Genomic DNA, 18,597 nt, shown 5'->3' on the forward strand with positions numbered 1-18,597 from the left:
CAGGTCAGCGAGGTGGCTCTTTTTCTGGGTTTGACAGTCACCTGGGTGGTGGGGACAATTGGACCATGTATTTTTCACCATCTCAGCCAGCCAGCTGGTCTGGGTGGCAGCAGGGAGGCAGGCAAGCCTTCTGAGGAGTAGGCTTGGGGCTGGTACGTCATCACTTCTGCCACATTCTATTGGCCCAAAAGAGTCATAGGGGAGCCCATATTTGAGAAGGATGGAAATAGACTCTACCGCTTGATGAGGAGAGCTGGGATGTCACACTGCAAGGACTGGGGGCACTACGGGGAGGAATAAAGGATTGCGAGCACTTCTTACACACTTGAGTTAAGACCGGAACCCAAGTGTGCTGAGTCCTTGCTGAAAGTTCAGCAGCCCCTTCGGATCCCATCTGCATAACTCTTCCCTACTGTCCATGCCAGTCTCCTCCTCTACAATTCAGAAACATCCTCAGTGCTAGAAGAAGAAAAAAAAACAATCCAGCATTGGACAGAGTCAAGCTCTTCTGTGTCCTTGAGCAGAGACCATAGGAGCACAGCTTCTATGTAACTAAACCAACATCCCCTCAATGCATCCATCGCTCCCAACTCCCACCTCCTCCAAGACACAAGCCAGAGTCACCCTCCCTCTACCCTCAGCAAAGCCTCAGATTCCAGATTCCATTTTTTTTTTTTTTGCAACTCTTCCACATAAGCTCTCCACTGTTCCACCGTCCTGGAAGGGGAGATGGCAGCCAATTTTCCAACACTGAACAAGCTAGCCCCTAGGGTCACTTTTGAAACACCAACAAGGTGGTATGCCAACTTCTTTTCTGGGGGAGAACAAAAGCTATTTTTCTCTCTTTTCTTCCCTTGATGGAGAGAACCAAGACCCCTTTTTGAATTCAACTTTCTCTTCTCTGGCATTAAAAAAAAAATTTTTTTAAACAAATCTGTCAAAATTCCCACCCTGCTTTCCTAGTCATATTTTTTAATTCAGCTGGCTCCATGTGGGGGAGTCTTCTATTAATAGGTATACCAGGAGGCTTAGCAACTCAGGCAGAAGAGTACCTAGGAGAAAGCTGCAGAGGGCTGATGCCCAGAACAGTGAGCAGGAATCAAACGGGGCTTAATTAGGAAAACATGACTTCCCTATTAACGCCCCTGTCCGTGTGATGCTGCCGCTAGGAAAAAAAAAAATGCCAAGAAGCTTATTTGTTTTGCAATTATGGATGAAATAAAAAATTACTTGGTCTAATTGGACCTCTTTTACTAAAAGAAGCGTGTAAAATAACCTCAGTTTCATTAGCAACTCAAAATGCACTACTCGGTGTGCTACATATGTTTAAGTGAAATGTGGAGGGTCAATTTGCTATGTAAATTTCCACAAATTTGGCTAAACTAAAACGATTAACCTAATGTGTATGCAAATTAACTTAATTGATAACGACTTTTCTCCAGGAACTTTAAAAGGGGGGAAAATATATTCCGATTCTAACAATCCTCCCAAGTGTTCCGTCACCCAATAGCAAAATGATATCTTGACAAATTAAAGAGAATATAATGAAATCAGATTAATTAATGCCAAGACCAATTAGCACATGCAAAGAAACAAATCTCACTAATAGACAAACTCAGCAATCATTTGAATGAGATTTTGAAAGCTTTCCCTATTTGTCAATTTGTGTGTGTGTGTTTGTGTGTGTGTGTGTGTATGTAATTCCACCTCTGAAATGTTCCCTCTTGTTTGGGGTATAGAATGTAAGCTAGAACAGACCACACACTCTGAAACCTCCGCTTGGATTAAGAAACTGAGCCTCAAAGAGATGAATTTATTTGTTCAATGTGAAATGGGCACATTGGCCTTAGAATCCCTGTCTTTCTTCTTCTCTAGCACCCTGTCTGCCAGCTACACCTTGGAATGTAAGAAAACATTCCACTGTCCCTTCCTAGGAAGGCCTTGCTCTGCAGAAAAGCATTCACACCCTTATTTTCCCCAGGAGATGGTTGGCTTCCCAGGCCAGGAGGCAGGGAAAGCATTCTAGAAGGCCCCTTCAGCTCTGGGATTACCTGATCCTATAGTCTACAGTGGAATGTTTACCATATTAGAATGCAGTCTACATTAGAATATACCTATATATTTAAGAATTGAAGGGATTTTCATCTTGAGTCTCTTTTCCCTGACTCAGGCCACCTTTTTTTTACACCAAAAGCAATCATCATAACAAGCTGCAGAGCTAACCCCAGTTCCCACTGGGCTTGCCTTAAACCCCTGAGCAGTTAACAATGAATTCTCCAGGCTGGTCATTTAGCTGGGAAATTTTCAGCCCATCTCTCCCCTTCCCCACTTCCCCATAGTCAAGGACTCTAGGCTAACAGGCAGAGCTCTGACTTGGGTTTATTATTTTTATTTATTTTTTTTCTTGTTGTTCCAGATGGTTATTGCTGAAAGATTGAACTCGGAATTACCTCCAGTGGGATCCTCCGACTGGCCGAGTGGAAGGAGAAGCAACTCAGGATGCTGCTGGCGCACCAGAGAGCAGTTAAGCCTCTATCAAGGAGCCAGAGGCGGCAGGAACAATACCAACAGCACCCACTGGGCTCATTCCATGGACTCGGGCAACGGGCTGCCTCCTTTGGTCAGCTCCCAGCCTTGAGGTTCAGTTCTTGCCCAGATTTAGGCAGGGCGATGGCATGGCAAACCAGAAGAATAAGAGCAAGAAAAGAGAAACTGGCTGGGGAGTCCATAGACCCATCACCAGGCCACTGACCTTGCCCAAGCCATTTTCCCTCTCTATCAACTTCCTCCTCTGATAAACAGGAATAGGGAAATGGATGCATAATCTCTTTTGGCTCTGACTCTAAGTATAGCATTAGGCTCAAAAAGGACATCCACCTCATAGAGTTGTTAAGAGGATTCATGACTATATACATAAAGTGCTTAGGATTGTGCATGGGACATAGTAAGTGATCAATAAATGTTAACTTGCATTATTTTTATCCAGCCAAGCGGTCCTTCCCTCCTTGCTTGAACACTAGTGAAAAGGGTTGCTACACAGTGGTGTGTGGGTAGATATTTAACCACCAGTGGAGGCTGTTAGTGGGACTCAACTTCATCAAGTTTGCCAACTGCCTCAGTGTACATAATCCCACTATGGCTGAATGCTAGCTATCAACACTGAGTTAAACAGCTCACAAGATTTCTGAAAATTTAAGTTTGTTTTTGCATGCCAGTATGAAATAGCTCCGGGGCTTCCCAGGTGGCACTAGTAGTAAAGAACTCGCCTGCCAATGCAGGAGACATAAGGGACACAGGATTGATCTCTTGTGAAGATCCCCTGAGGAGGGCATGGCAACCCACTTCAGTATTCTTGACGGAGAATCCCATGGACAGAGGAGCCTGGCGGGCTGCTGTCCATAGAGTCGCACAGAGTCAGGCACAACTGAAGCGACTTAGCACGCGTGTACGCGTGAGACAGCTCCAGGGCCTTCCCTGGTGGCTCAGTGGTAAAGAATCCGCCCGCCCATCCACCTGCCAATCATAAACAATCCGATCCCTAGGTCAGGAAGATCCCTTGGAGAAAGAAACGGCAAACCACTCCAGTATTCTTGTCTGGAGAATCCCATGGACAGAGGAGCCTGGTGGGCTACAGTCCATGGGGGAGCAAAGAGTCAGACTCAATTCATATGTGTGAGTGACTGAGCGCACACACACGAGAGACAGCTCCAGAGCACTACTGAGATGCAATACCTCCCATCCTCATTCTATTTAAACAACGATCTGACTGCTGCCCATCCTGCTCGTGGAGAGACTAGATGATAATCAAATAAAAGGTACTGGTGGCTATCTTCCCACACGGCCCTCTTGGGGGCCACCACAAATTTCCTCCCCATCCACCCACTCCCACCTCCTCCCCTCAACGCTCCAAGCCGAGCAGTCTCTGTGTACTCTGGAAGCATAAGCTCACATTATCATTAATCTAAGCCAAGCATCATTGAGAAAGTAAATCTGCTGAAAAGAAACATTTATTCATTTTTAAATTTTGATGATGTACATATTAATCACTGTTGACAATTATCCACTCCACACGCCCTTGGATGAGTCACCTTGTCCCCATCCGCTCTGTCCTCTTCCTTTGACCCCAGCCTCAATTCTCACCGTCATAGCCTCTCTTTTGGGGATGGTTTCACCTAGATCCCAAACTTGACATTCCTCCTGCTCCCAGGAAGTTGGTTATTTACCGACAGAAAATGGAGAATTAAAAGTAGAAAAATAAAACACCTTTCCCAGCGGGGGCCATAAAAGGCTCATGAAGTCATAAAGACAATTACTGGCAGGCCTATATGGAATACCCTCTGCGAGTCATCTGTCTTCTGCTGGCAATAAAGACATGCAGCAAATTAACCATGAGGGAGGCCCGCTCACTTACCCTGTAATTAGACAGAGCTGCAAGATGCTTCCTTTCAAACTTCACGTGGGAGGGTCTGTTCCGGCTCCAGGCGGCCCTCCTCCCAGCCCAGTCAGGCCTGGGCTCCTTTGGCAGCTGCACACACGACCGGGCTTGGAGCGGTAGAGGCAAAGGACAAGGCAACAGCCTCCCTTCAAGGGGGCCTCCCCTTAAGGCCCTGACAGTCTATTTACAGAGGTGGGCAGAGTGCAAAGATTCAGAGAAGTGACCATAAGCTTCTCTAAGTGATAGAAATACCTTTCTTTCCCTCCACAGCTTTCACCATGTACTCTCATGCGATGTGTATTTCAGCCACGTGAAAGGGCCTGTTTCTCAAGTTTGCCATCTGCCTTCTGACCTCCAGACTTTTGAATGTCCTGTTCCCTCTGCCTGGAATGTCCCTATCCCTACAAGGTCTCATCTTCCAGACAGTGTTAGTCACTCTGTAGTGTCTGACTTCTTGTGACCCCATGGACTGTAGCCCTCCAGGCTCCTCTGTCCATGGAATTCTACAGGCAAGAACACTGGAGTGGGTTGCCACGCCCTTCTACAGGGGATCTTCCCAACCCAGGGATCGAACCTGGGTCTCCCGCACCATAGGCAGATTCTTAACCCTCTGAGCCACCAGGGTGCCCCCCCATCTTCCAGAGACCGAATGCAAATCACAAGTCCTCCACAAAGCCTTCCCAGACCCAATCTCTGAGCAGGTTAACGAGCTCTTCACTCCCTGCCCACCTTTGTGCTAAACTTTTACTTTGTACTCATCCCATCGATTATAAATCAGTGTTTTGAAATTATTTTCCTCACCCCAGATTGTGATTTGGGGGCATGGAGAAGACTGACTAATGTCTTGAAATCCCATTTGTCATCCTACCCCCAATTCCAGCTCACAGCCCCATGCTCTCACCCAAGTACATGCCCAATAAATATTAACTGGAAGAATAAAGTCAAAAAAACCAAAAAACTACCAGCTGAGTCTGTGATGTATTGAGAAGAAGGGGTAAGAGCCAAGTCCAGACCGTGGGGGGAGGGTTGGAGTTACAAGCCTGGTCCCTGTGTTTGGTGGAGACAGCGCCCACTCCACACCCCGTGTTCTTGGTTCTGAGGTCCTTCCTCTCCACTCCAGACCCTGCTTTTTTGCAGTCAACACCTCAATTCTGGCTCTGCACTGAAAACAGGAAAATGAGAAGTGGTCAGGGAGCATCCTTGCATCTCAGGACAATCACCTAAGACATTAAGCTCCCAAGGGCAGAGTCTGGCATGCAGATGAGCATTGGCCCACGGGCCCTATGCTGAAAATAAATCTGCTGGAAGCAAGATGAGTTATTGGTTAAAAATAAAAGTTAAGGTGGTGCTGATGCTGTGTTTTCCTGAGTCCAGTGCATAGGCAGCCAGAATCTTCTCCCAGGATGCTGGTGAGTGGGCAAAGGGCAAAGAATTATAGGGAAGAGGAGAGAATTTGCAGGCTGGTGGCTGGGCTCTTTGAGGAAGGAGGAGAGGAGAGGGGCTGGCAGAAGATCCAGCTGCCCAGGTGAGCATCTCCACCAAGGTGCCTTTGGTGGATTTCTGCCATTCCACCACTTTTGCCCTTTCAGAAGGGCTATTGTGACTTAGAGAATGAATTTACGGATGTCGGGGGAAGGATGAGAGGAAGGGATTGTTAGGGAGTTTGGGATGGACGTGTACACACTGCTATATTTAAAATCTGCTATATTTAAAATCATCAAGTTCCTTCTGTGTAGCACATGGAACTCTGCTCAGTGTTATGTGGCAGCCTGGATGGGAGGGGAGTTTGGGGGAGAATGCGTACATGTATATGAATGGCTGAGTTCCTTTGCTGTCCACCTGAAACTATCACAACACTGTTAATCAGCTATACTATGATACAAAATAAAAAGTTGTTGTTTTTTTTTTTAAAAAAAGGGCTGTTGCCAAGTCTTGCCCCAAACTTCCTGCTGAACCAGCAAATCAGAAAGCCTTTCAATCCAGCAACGAATATTTATCAGGTGTCCACCACATGCCAGGCACTGCTCCAAATGCTACAAATACCAAGGTAAACAACATAGCCCCAGCCCTCATGGAGTTCTAGACCAGGTATGAGGTACGGGAGGGGGACAGTGTGGCGGATATACAAGTAACTAATGAAACTGCCTAGGATGACTGTCTGTCACCATAGTTTGTGATAGGGCCCTGTTCCAATCTGAGAACATTCACATGGAGGCCAGTGGTTGGATAGCATCTCCAGCTCCATGGACATGAGTTTGAGCAAGCTCTGGGAGATGGTGAAGGACAGGGAAGCCTGGTGTGCTGGAGTCCATGGGGTCACAAAGAGTGGGATACAACTGAGCAACTGAGCAACAACAATGGAAACCAGCAGATGCGTGTGGGAGCTCCGGGCCAGCAAGGACCCCCAATGAACCCGTGTGGCCACAGCGGGTGGGAGGGAAGGCTGATGGTGGCTAAAACCCAGTGGTTGTAGACCACGCTGAGGAATTGGACTTTCCAAGGGGACTGATGCAGACTGAAGTCCTACGCACTCTCCACTCCCCAAGCCTGCATCCTGGCACAGGGCTGCGTTCCCCAGGGGAGGGTGTCTTTTCCAGCTTCACGAAGGCATCATCTGGGACCAAGCCTGCAGCACTGAGACCACCCAGAGGAGTGCTGGCTCAAATCCACACACACGGGCACTGGCGAGTGTTAGACTAGACATCTCTGAGGCCCCTCCCACACTTGCCTTCTGTAAGTCTTTGAAAGAAGGGGGCAATTGTATCACAGGGGAGGGACGACCTGTGAGGGAAGAGACCTCAAACCTGAAGACCCTTCCTTGTCTTCACTGTTTTGTCTGGACCACCCAGCAGACCTCCAACAGTTTCCTCACTGTCCAAAGCCTTGTGGAGGGGAGGGAGCTGATGGGGGCCTCATGATCTGCGCAGGACACGGGCCAGGGCTGCTGCAGGAAGGGACATCTTGGACGAGCAGCCTTTGTGGGTCGGGTCTTGCAGGCTCTGTGCTCTGGCTTCCTTCAGAGGACAGCCCAGGGAGCAGAGTCCTTGGGGAGAAGGCATTGTTTGCACAAAGTGTCTGTCTTTGCCCGAGGCCTGCAGATCCCCTGGACACGGTCCCCTGCCGGCTGGCACTCATCTTCCCTTTGCTGGGAGGACAGAGGGCGCTCTGTCAGATCCTATCCATCAGGGCGTCAGGGGGGCACCGCAGGCACCACTGGCCCAGGGCTCGGCCTCCAGCCCCAGTGCCTGGGGACGAGAGGCGGCTTCTTCCCTTTCCCTGCTCTCTGGTCCTGCAGCAGCTGTCCCCCGCCTCCTTTCCTTCCATGTCTCACCCCTATAGCAGCCGCCCGCAGCCTCCTTCCCCATCCACATCTCAACCCAGCAGCAGATACCCAAGCTCAAACTTCTGACATCCCCCCGTCCCCACACCTCGCCTTGGCAGGCTGAGCCTCTCAAAACTACCCCCTGGATGTGGTTGCTGGCACTCCAGTAATAATAACTGTGTCCATCTCCGGATGCTATCAGTAGCAAACCCTGTCCCAGGGGGACAAACAGAGCAGGGGAGGAGTCCACGAACAGACATATCCTTGCCTGCTCCCAGCATTATTTAAAAATGATGTGACATCCTACTGTATAGCACAAGGAACTATATTCGATATCCTGGGATAAACCATAAAACCATTCTTTTCCATATGGTTTATATCTATCTATCTATATCTATATACGCTGTGTGCTGTGCTTAGTCGCTCAGTTGTGTCTGAATCTTTGTGACCCCATGGACTGTAAACCGCTAGGCTCCTGTCCATAGGATTCTCCAGGCAAAAATACTGGAGTGGGTTCCTATGCCCTCCTCCAGGGGAGTCTTCCCAACCCAGGGATTGAACCCGGGTTCTGCACGCATTGCAATCCTGCATTGCAAGTGGATTCTTTGCCGTCTGAGCCACCAAGGAAGCCCATGTATACATGTATAACGGAATCATTTTACTGTCCAGCAGAAACTAACACAACATTGTAAATCAACTATACTTCAATAAAATAAATCTGAAAAAAAAATCTGTTACATTTGACAGCTATGTAACATGTTGAGCCTCAGTTTCCTCATTCGTAAAAAAGTGCAAGGGATTATGGAGAGGAACAGATGAGATTAACGTGGAAATAACTTCATATGGTGCCTCGTGCAAAGTGAATCCTCAGTAAATATTAACTATGACCACTGTGCTGTGCTCAGTTGCCCAGTCGTGTCCAGCTCTTTGCAACCCCGTGGACTGTAGCTCGCCAGGCTCCTCTCCATGGGATTTCCCAGGCAACAATACTGGAGTGGGTCGTCATTTCCTACTCCAGGGGATCTTCACAACCCAAGGATTGAACCTGCATCTCTTGTGCCTTCTGCATTGGCAGGCAGATTCTTTACCACTGTGCCACCTGGGAAACCCCAACTATTACCATTAGCTACTATTTATTGGGCACCTCTGGTTGCCCAGCTGTGTGCTTTAGGATTTACACTCATGCCATTTGTTCTGCTTCACAGTTGGACCAGGTGTGTGACAATACCCCACATCACACAGGTGGAGACAAAAGCACAGGGAGTAGGATTTAATCTCTTCGGAGTCTGTGTGACTCCAGCACACCACTGAGCTGTACTGCCCATTAGGTCTGGGACCCCCAGGGCGCCATCTGCTTTCTGGGGTGGCATTTTTTCACTCAAGTTCTCTTAGCAATTTCTGAGAGAGGGCTTCAGGAAGGGGAAATGAGACCAAGGAACCCCAGGCTTCCCAATCAATACCGAGGGCAAGAACTGTGACTTTGAAATGTTTGGGGTGGACCTGGGATGCTAACCTTGTCTGTATCTAAACCAACGGGAGGCAAAGAGAGGCTGGAAATGGCAAGAAGCTGGAGTTCAGAGTGCAAAGCCTAGCCCACCGTTTATTAACCATGTGACCTCGAGCCTCATAAGAAATGTCTCTGATACATGCATCCCCATCTGTAAAATGGGCTAACATAACACTGGCCTTCTCAGAGATACTCCGAGGCTGACATGAAACATTAACTGTGAAAGTGATCTTTTTCTACCATAAGGTGATGGTCAGTTATAAAGAACTGTCACTGAGGCACACTGGCTTAGAAGAAATAAGTCAAATTTTAAGAATACTTTGGTTAAATTTAACACACGAATACTGAGCTGTACTGAAAGCACCTATTCAAATTCAAAGATGAGATCAAGGAAATGAATATACTGTCTTATAGTGTTCTATGGGGCTCACAGACCAAGTTCAGAGTAGAGGCAGAATTTCCTGGAGGAATATTTGCACACTGAGCTTTTGAGAGGAGAATGAGAAGGATGTTGATGCCGAAGGAAGTTGCTCCAGCAGAATACAGATTGATCAAAGGCAGAGGTGGGGAAACCAGAAACAGGCAGAATCCAGGGTGACTGGACTGCTGTGTACCCACAAGAGAGCATAGGAGAGAGGCTGTGAAGTGGGCACAGTTATCCCCATTGAACAGACGAAGAAACTGAGGCTCAGAGCAGTCATAGAGTTCACACAGCGAGTGTGTGTGGTTGCAGTCAGCCAGGGGTCTGGCTCCATGTTCTTAACTATCATCTCAGGATAGGGCTGTGGGAAGAAAGTGAACAAGGGGCCCTGCAGATGTCTGGGCACTGTGTGGGATGAAAAGATGAAAAATGAGTTGGGAGGCTGCAGTTATTGGGAAACTCAGGTGAATGAGCCCCTTGATAAGAACCAGTCATCCCAAGTCTGGCCAAACGTTGCTGAGGCCTTTTCTGGCCTGCGTGTCTAAAGCCTCTCCCGTGCCTGCTGGGTAGCGGTCAGGAGGGCTGATGATACTACTACACCCCAGCCCCCCATGCTAACAGCACCCCGGGAAGGTCTCATGACCCTGGGCCACAGTTTGGTGTCCAGATGCCCTCCTCACCCTTGACCTTTTAGGATGGAAGTGTTCCTCCAATTCCTGCTCTGTCTTCACTATGCAGGTTGGACCAGGTGTAGCCTTGCAGCATCTCTGTGTACTTAATCCAGGATGGGCCACATTCCTTCTCCTACGAGGATACAGCAACCTGGCCTTCTCATTTACTGAGCCCAGGAGGTACACAGACAGAGGGGCATAATGGGGAGAACTTTGCGTTTGTTTTGGAGGCAGAACAACACAGACTTGATTCCTGGATGTGCAACTCACAAACTGTGTGACCTGGAGAAAAATCCCTTAGTCTCTGTGGGCCCCATTTTCCTAGTTTGTAAAATGGGGGCAAATAATACCTGCCATGCAGAATGGAGAAGCACAAAGGTTGATTAGTGCCTATCCCAAAGTGAAAGTGAAAGTGAAAGTGAAGTCGTGTCTGACCCTCAGCGACCCCATGGACTGCAGCCTCCAGGCTCCTCCGTCCACGGATGTTCCAGGCAAGAGTACTGGAGTGGGGTGCCATTGCCTTCTCCGTAAGGGAACTCTAAATGCCAGGCCTCTTTGATGACCACTCTTACAGGCCAGTGTTTAAAACACCCACTCAGTGGCATTTACTCTTTGCCCAGAGCACCAGCCCAGATAAAGACAGATAGCTCTAGGCCCTGCCCCCAAAAGGCACAGACAAACGGAGGGGCCTCCTGGCTACCTCAGAGGATAACTCCATCACCAGCTCCTACAGAAGCCCTTTGATGTGGATACAACCCAGGCCTGCAGCCTCATTGCTTATGAAGACGCTGGTGAAAGATTTATAGAGGAACTCCATGGGGGACACAGCAAGAGGAGGGCAAGCTGGAACGCAAGAAAGTGCAGGTGCCTGGGGACAGAGCATCTGAGAGACGTGATTACAGACCTGTCCGTGCTAACGGAGATGTGAGCAGGGCTGCTGTACACACCGGCTAGCAGGCTGCTCTCAGGAAGGGGACGAAACAAAGGCAAGGTGTGCAAGGCCCCTTCCATAGGTTGGCTCATTTGATCCTCACAGATCCTGCCCTGTAGGCAGGTGAGCAAACTGAGGCCAGAGAGGTTAAATAACTTGCCTGGTGCCACACAGCATCACAGACACCAAAAAGAAGGTGGCATTTGAGCTGGGCCATGAGAAATGTGTAGGGTTTGTACAAACAGGAGGCTGGGCTAGGTGGGGCCTGCCTTCTGAGAAGGGTCATCACATGGGCAGAGGGTATAAAATGAGCAAAGACAGGAGGGGGACAACAAGCTAGGTGCCACTCGGGACAGGGGGCGTGCTGGGAGCACGTCTGGCGGGGAGCCCACACACACTAGGCATTCTTGGGGTCTAAGAAATTTGCTCATGCCCAGACAGCTGGGGAGTGATAGAGATGTCAAAATCTACCTCTTTGGGCTTTTTTACTAAGCCAAGATAGGACTTACTCTACCTGAAGAAACAAGATATCAATGCAATACAAAAGATAAAAAAGAACTAAAAACACCCAGTTCAGAGAAGAGAAGACTGAAGCATGAGATGATAAGAATTGTCATCAAAGCTGGTGACCAAAGGCTCCTGTCCTTCCTCCCCAGAGACAGGAAGGGGGAGATGGTAAAAGTAGATGGTAGAAGTGGTCCAGGCCTGACTTCACCTCACTGCCCACTGGCTCAGGCCCGAAATCCATAGCCTGACCCTTTCAGCATCTCCATACTCACCTGGCCCCACACTTGCCCCAAGGCCTGATTGCTGCCTGTTCCCCATCATGCTCTTGCTTTAAGCGGGGTTCTCACCATCCCCTGAATCTCCAAGCCCTTCCTCCAGACACTCTCCATCCCTGGCTAACCCCTCCTCCTCTTCCTTCATTTACAAAATGCAACCAATACCAGCTACCTCACAAGACTGTCTCAGGATTCCATGAGATGACTTGTTCTCAGAATCCACAGATATTTTTTGAGAATATTGAGCACCAAGACTTCCCTGGAGATGCAGTGGTTAAGAGCCCATGTTCCCAATGCAGGGGGCTCAGGTTCAATCCCTGGTCGGGGAACTAAGATCCCACATTTCAAGGTCACCCCCCCAAAAAAAATGCAAAGCTGTGTCTTAAAATATATTAAAAAAAAAAAAAGAATATCAAGCACCTGCTACATGCCAAGCACTGGGCTAAGCACTGGGGACCCTAGGGAACAACACCTGAGTCCTTGCCCTGGGGTTGCTGGTGGTCAGGTGGGGAACAGACCAGTACATCATCCACTTGAGAGCACTGACACTTTGGAAATGCAGTAGTGGGATTAGGGGAGGTTTGCTGGAGAAAGTGACAGTTAAGCTGAGACTTGAAGGATCAGCAGAATTTGGCAAAGGGCAAGAGTGTAGAAAGCAGAAGGAGCAGCATTTGCAAAGGCTTTCAGGCCATGAAGAGCATGACATTTGGAGAAAGTGTCTGCAGCTCAGCGTGGAGTCACTGGGAGCAGGTGGTTGGGGGCGGCCAGAGATGAAGCCAAAGGGTGAAGTAGGGGCTATATCCAAGAGGCTTGAAGACAGCAGTCCTTAATCTTTTGGGGTATCATGGACCCATTGGAAAGCCTGGTGAAGCATTTGGACCTCTTCCCAGAATAATATCTTTAAATGCATAAAATAAAATACTTGGGATTACATAGGAAATAAATTATATTGAAGTGCAGTTAAAGAAATATTTTTTAAAAACTAATTTGTAATATAGTAATGTATGAGATTTTTATTAATGCCGTAAATAATCAGTTCTCTAGTGGCAAGTCTAATTACATAATTTTGAAGTAGTGCTGGGGGAAAACAATATTTCAAGATTAAGTGTAATAACTATAGTATGATATAAAAATATCTGTGATTTCCATTGATGACAAAGTCACGGTACTGCCAAAATTGCTATGGATTAGATGCTATGGATGGTGCTTTCATGTGTAATTAAAGGAAATGCTAACTTCAGTGAGAGTTTAGTAGAATTAAACACTTTTTTCTTCTCATCCATGTTTATAATCCCTTGGCTTTAAAGACTTGTTAAGGAGCATTTCCTTGATCCCTAGCTCTTGAAAAGTCCCTGCCATGGCCACAGTCATTTGTCCAGTCCTCGTCTCCTGCCACCTGTCTGATAGATCCCTCCTTTTCAGCTGATCAGACTCCTTGCTGTCCCCTGAACATCCCAAGCAGACAGCTGCCTCAGGGCTTTTGCACATGCTGTCCTCTGCTTGGACTGCTGCCCCCCAAAATATGGGCGTGAATCCCTTTCTCCTTTCTTTTAGGACTCCACTCAAATGTCACCTTATCAGAGAAGTCTTCCCTGGCCACCCTATGAAAACAGCAACACCTACTTGTCCCCCCGCCCCGTACTCATATCCCCCATTCTCTGCTTTATTTTTCTCAATCATGTTTACACTGTCTGATATCTGTAAGGTTTTGTATCTTGTCTTCTTCACCCCACTAGAATGGAAGCTGCATAGTAACACAGGCTCAATTTTGCTCACTGTTGTCTCCCTGGCATTTGGAGCAGTTTACACTAGAAGACTTTAGCCCCCACTCCCTTCTACTCATCTAAATCCTTTAAAGCCCACCAAGGCCCACCAGCAACATGGAGCCCCAACTGCTACTCCAGCCTTCTCTGGATGCCCACTCTCAGAGACACAAGGCGACTGAGGATTGAAACCTCGCCTTGTGGTTTCTGCATCGCCCCCACCCAACATGCCGGGTATGGGACAGGCTTTCAAAAACACATGTGCCATAAAGAAAACGTGGTGTGTATACATATGTTATATATATGTACATATATATATGTATATATACATATATATATATAATCGAATATTACTCAGCCATAACAAGGGATGAAATTGAGTCATTTGTAATGATGTGGATGAACCTAGAGTCTGTCATACAAAGTGAAGTAAATCAGAAAGAGGAAACCAAATAATGTATATTAATGCATATATATGGAATCTAGAAAAATTAAATGAATGAACCGATTTTCAGGGCAAGAATAGAGATGCAGACATAGAGAATGAACTTGGGGACACAGAGGAGGAAGAAGAGGGTGGGAGGAATGGAGAGAGTGGCATTGACATACCCACACTAGCACATGTAAACAGACGGCTAGTGGGAAGCTGCTGCAGAGCACAAAGAACTCAGCCTGCTGCTCTGTGATGACCTAGAGAGGTGGGATGGGGGGGGGGGGTGGGAGGGAGGCTCAAGGAGGAGGATATATGTATACCTATAGCTGATTCACCTTGAGGTACATTAGAAACCAAACGAACACAGCATTGTAAAGCAATTATACTCCAATAGTAACCAAAAAAAAAAAAATGTATGCATCAGCCAGCCTAGGCAGTTTCGTGAATGAATGGAGCTGGCTGGAGGAGATTGTGGAATCCCATCCATAGTGGGCTGAATGGTGGCCCCCAAAGATATATGTTCATGTCATAACCTCCAGAACCTGTGAGTGCTACCTTATTTGGAAAAGGGGTCTTGGTAGATGTAAAAAGGGTAAGGATCCTGAGAAACACAGACCATCTTGGATGATCAGTATGGGCCCTCAGTGTTATCACAAGTGTCATTCTAAGAAGCAAAGGGAGATGGCACAGATGCTCAGAGGAGAAGGTGATGTGAAGATGGAGGCAGACAGAGGTGGGAGTGATGCAGCCGCAGGTCTAGGGATGCCAGGGCGGCCACCAGAAGCCAGAAGAGATGAGGGGTGTATTCTCCCCTCAGCCCCCAGAGGAACTGCAGGCTTGCTGGATTTTGGAGTTGGGCTGCCAGAACTGCAGGGGAATAAATGTCTGTTGTTTTAAGCCACCAGGTAGTGGTAATTTACTAGAGCAATCACTGAGGAAACTAATGCCCCATCTATAGGCCTGCTGTAGGGGAACACAGACTAACACTAGGCTTTCCCCTCTTCCCGCCGCCCCCCCCCCACCACCAAAAGAACCTGGAAATTCAACCTTTAATGTGCAAGCTCCTGGTTTCTAAGTCTGGGTTTTGGTTGTGAATGCCAACTCTGGCTAACATGAGCTAACATGAATGCTGTATTAGAAGGAGTTGGATGAGCTCATAGAACTGAAAAGATGAAACAAAACCTGGAAAATGTGCAGGATCCAAGAAAGACCTGTGGTTTCCGACCGCGGTGACATCTTCTCGAGACACTGATGGTACTGGTCATCCATAACCACACCACTGGCAGCCACCAGACTCCAACCCCGAGGTCACATGTGGGGAGTGGGCTACAAACCCAGGCAGTCGGACTCCAGAGCCTGCACCCTTCCCCACACACAAGGAGCCCACTGAGGGAAGCTCTGTAGAAGGACAAATATCTGAGCCATGGGCACTCCCAGTGGGACCAGCTTTTAGAGTTGTTGTTTGGGACCCACAAGAAGAAATGCATTTTAGATCACAGACCAGCATAAAAACACACCACATATAAACCTGAAATAATATTTACCTTACTGTGTACAATTCCTGAAGACAGCCTTCTTTCCTCTTCTTTTCACTTCTTTTATTTCTTCTTCTCTGTCTCCTCTCTCCCATCTCATCCTATCCCATCCTATCCTCCTCATTCTGTTCTATTTTCATTCCCAGAGTGATGTTCATTTCTGAAAGGAAGAGAAAATATTCTCCATGCACGGAAATACTCAGAACAGATAACCACTTAAAATTTTACTTAGAGATAAATTTTCCCCCAAATCAAAATTTAAGAATGAACAACTTGGGATCCCTTCTAAGCTGATTTCAAGATCAGCTAAGGGATCATAAACCACAGTTTTAAAAACACTGCACTAGAGCAACTAATTCTACTGAAAAGAAAAATAAAAATACAAACAAACTAAAACAATAAATAACCAACAGTATTGAAAGTCAAAGTCGTTCAGTTATATCCGACTCTTTGTGGATCCATAGACTGTAAGTCCCATGGAATTCTCCAGGCCAGAATACTAGAGTGGGTAGCCTTTCCCTTTTCCACAGGATCTTCCCAACCCAGGGATAGAACCCAGGTTTCCCGTATTGCAGGTGGATACTTTACCAGCTGAGCCACAATGGATGCCCAAAAATACTGAAGTAGGTAGCCTATCCCTTCTCCAGGGGATCTTCCTGACCCAGGAATCGAACTGGGGTCTCCTGCATTGCAGGTGAATTCTTTACCAACAGGGTTATCAGGGAAGCCTCAAAAGTATTGGGGACAAACAAAAAATGGTTTTGAGCTGGACACAGTCATGGGCTGCCAGTGTATGGCCCTTTCATTAAAATCTTGATCAATGGATTGATTGATGCAACTGTAGTAAGAGAATGTGGGGAGTGCTCTCTGTGGCTTAGGGTTTATAATGACAGCTTTAACTCTAAGCATTTAGCACAAGCCTGACACACAATAGGTACTCAATAAATATTTAAGTGCTATAAAGGAAAATAATTGAATACACACACACACAAACACACACACACACACACACACACACACACACAGGGATAGCCACTTTCCCAGGTGGCACAATGGTAAAGAATCCACCTGCCAGTCTGAAGGAGAAGCAAGAGACCTGGGCTTGATCCCTGGATCAGGAAGATCCCCTGGAAGAGAGCATGCCACCCACTCCAGTATTCTTGCTTAGAGAATCCCGTGCACAGAGGAGCCTGGAGGGCTACAGTCCATGGGGTTGCAAAGAGTCTGACACGACTGAGTGGCTGAGTGCACACACACACACACACACACACATATAATTCATTTTGATGGACACCTCAAATTAACACAACATTGTAAATCAACTGTACTTAAATTGTTTAAAAGAAAGGAAAAAACAAAATAAATATTTAAGTGCAACTGAAAACAGATCTTAGTTCCCTTGTCCTGTAGCAGTCCAGCTGGAGTTCGGGTGTGGCCATGGGCAGAAAACAGACCCACATCCACAAGTGGCCCAGAGCCCAGAAGCACCTCCGGGCTTGGTACCTGCCTGTCGCTCCTTCCCAGGCTCCATTTGTCACCATCCTCATAAACACCCAGCCAGAGGAGTGCTTTGTTTCACACCAACCAGCATCATCCTCCCCTCCCCCTCTCCTTCTCGCATCTCTCTTTAGGCAGTGCTATTTGTTAAACTGTAAAAAAAAAAAAAAAAAAACACCTAAGGAGGCTCTGTGGTTACAGGGCAGGAGAAGAGCAGGGGATGGGACAGGCGGAAAGGAAAGAGGTGCTTTTTCAACTTTGCCTCTAATGTCTTCGTTAATTGAACTCATCAGCTAAAATCATTTGCAGAGATTTTAAAAAAAAAGAGAGAGAGAGAGAAAAGGAACTGATCATATGCAGGAGAAATAACTCAGATGTGAAAATCCTTCAGACTGGGAGATTGCACTATTTATTCACCCAAGTGTCCTGCTGTGTCTCTGAAATGCAGTGATTTAATGAGGTGCTGCAAAGGTATTTGTTATTAAGAAATTCTGTCTCTGCTTATTCTCCTCCGTGTGATTAGGACGGAGCCAGCGGAAGCTCCTCACCGGCACGCTATTAAAGATTTAGGAGGCTGTTGCTCTCCCCCTGCTCCCCTCTTACAAGCGCCTTTTGAAATGGTTCCAAAATTAAATATTGTACAAGCCGATCAGCCTTGTTTAACGCAGATGCTGAGTGAGATTTAAAAAGAAATTAGAAAAGCATTTGTGTTAACAGATGTTCTTCCTTTTCTCTCTTGGAGCTGAGATGATTGGGGCTGGGTCCCTCCCGAGCCACGCAAGAGCCAAGAGGGATAAGCCCCAGCTTGCACAGGGGCAGAGAGGGGACACCTGGGTCCTCGATCCCTCTGTTGGTGAGGACCCTGGGGCTCTACAGGAAGGAGAAAAGCAAGCCGCCGCCCTGGCAGACTCTTCCCCAAAGCTCCTGTATCCTCCCAGAGCCTCTTCCAAGGCCAGGTTCAGCAGGTGCTCACTGGAACTCTGCAGCCATGCAAACACCATAACCCAGAGCTTCAGAAAATCAGCAAGTGGACAGAGATCTCTGTCCCCAGACTCGTCCAGCTATTGCCTTTGATGCTAGACACAGTCTTCTTAGAGCCTCTAATCCAGACCTTTCATCCAGGCAACGCCAGCTCTGGCCAGCCCCTCAGTAAGTTAGACGCCCTGCTTCCTCAGTCACACGTTTCCTCCCTTGACGTCCGGTTAGATAGACCATACTAACTTGGTAAGCTCTGGCTGGCATCTTAAATCTCTCTTCAACAGACTTTCTGCTCTGTCCTTAGTTAAAACTAATGGGGGCC

The sequence above is a fragment of the Bos grunniens genome, chromosome 15 (assembly GCF_055505025.1).
Source record: "Bos grunniens cultivar Pamir isolate PY7600 chromosome 15, Bosgru_T2T1.0, whole genome shotgun sequence".
Taxonomy (NCBI): domain Eukaryota; kingdom Metazoa; phylum Chordata; class Mammalia; order Artiodactyla; family Bovidae; genus Bos; species Bos grunniens.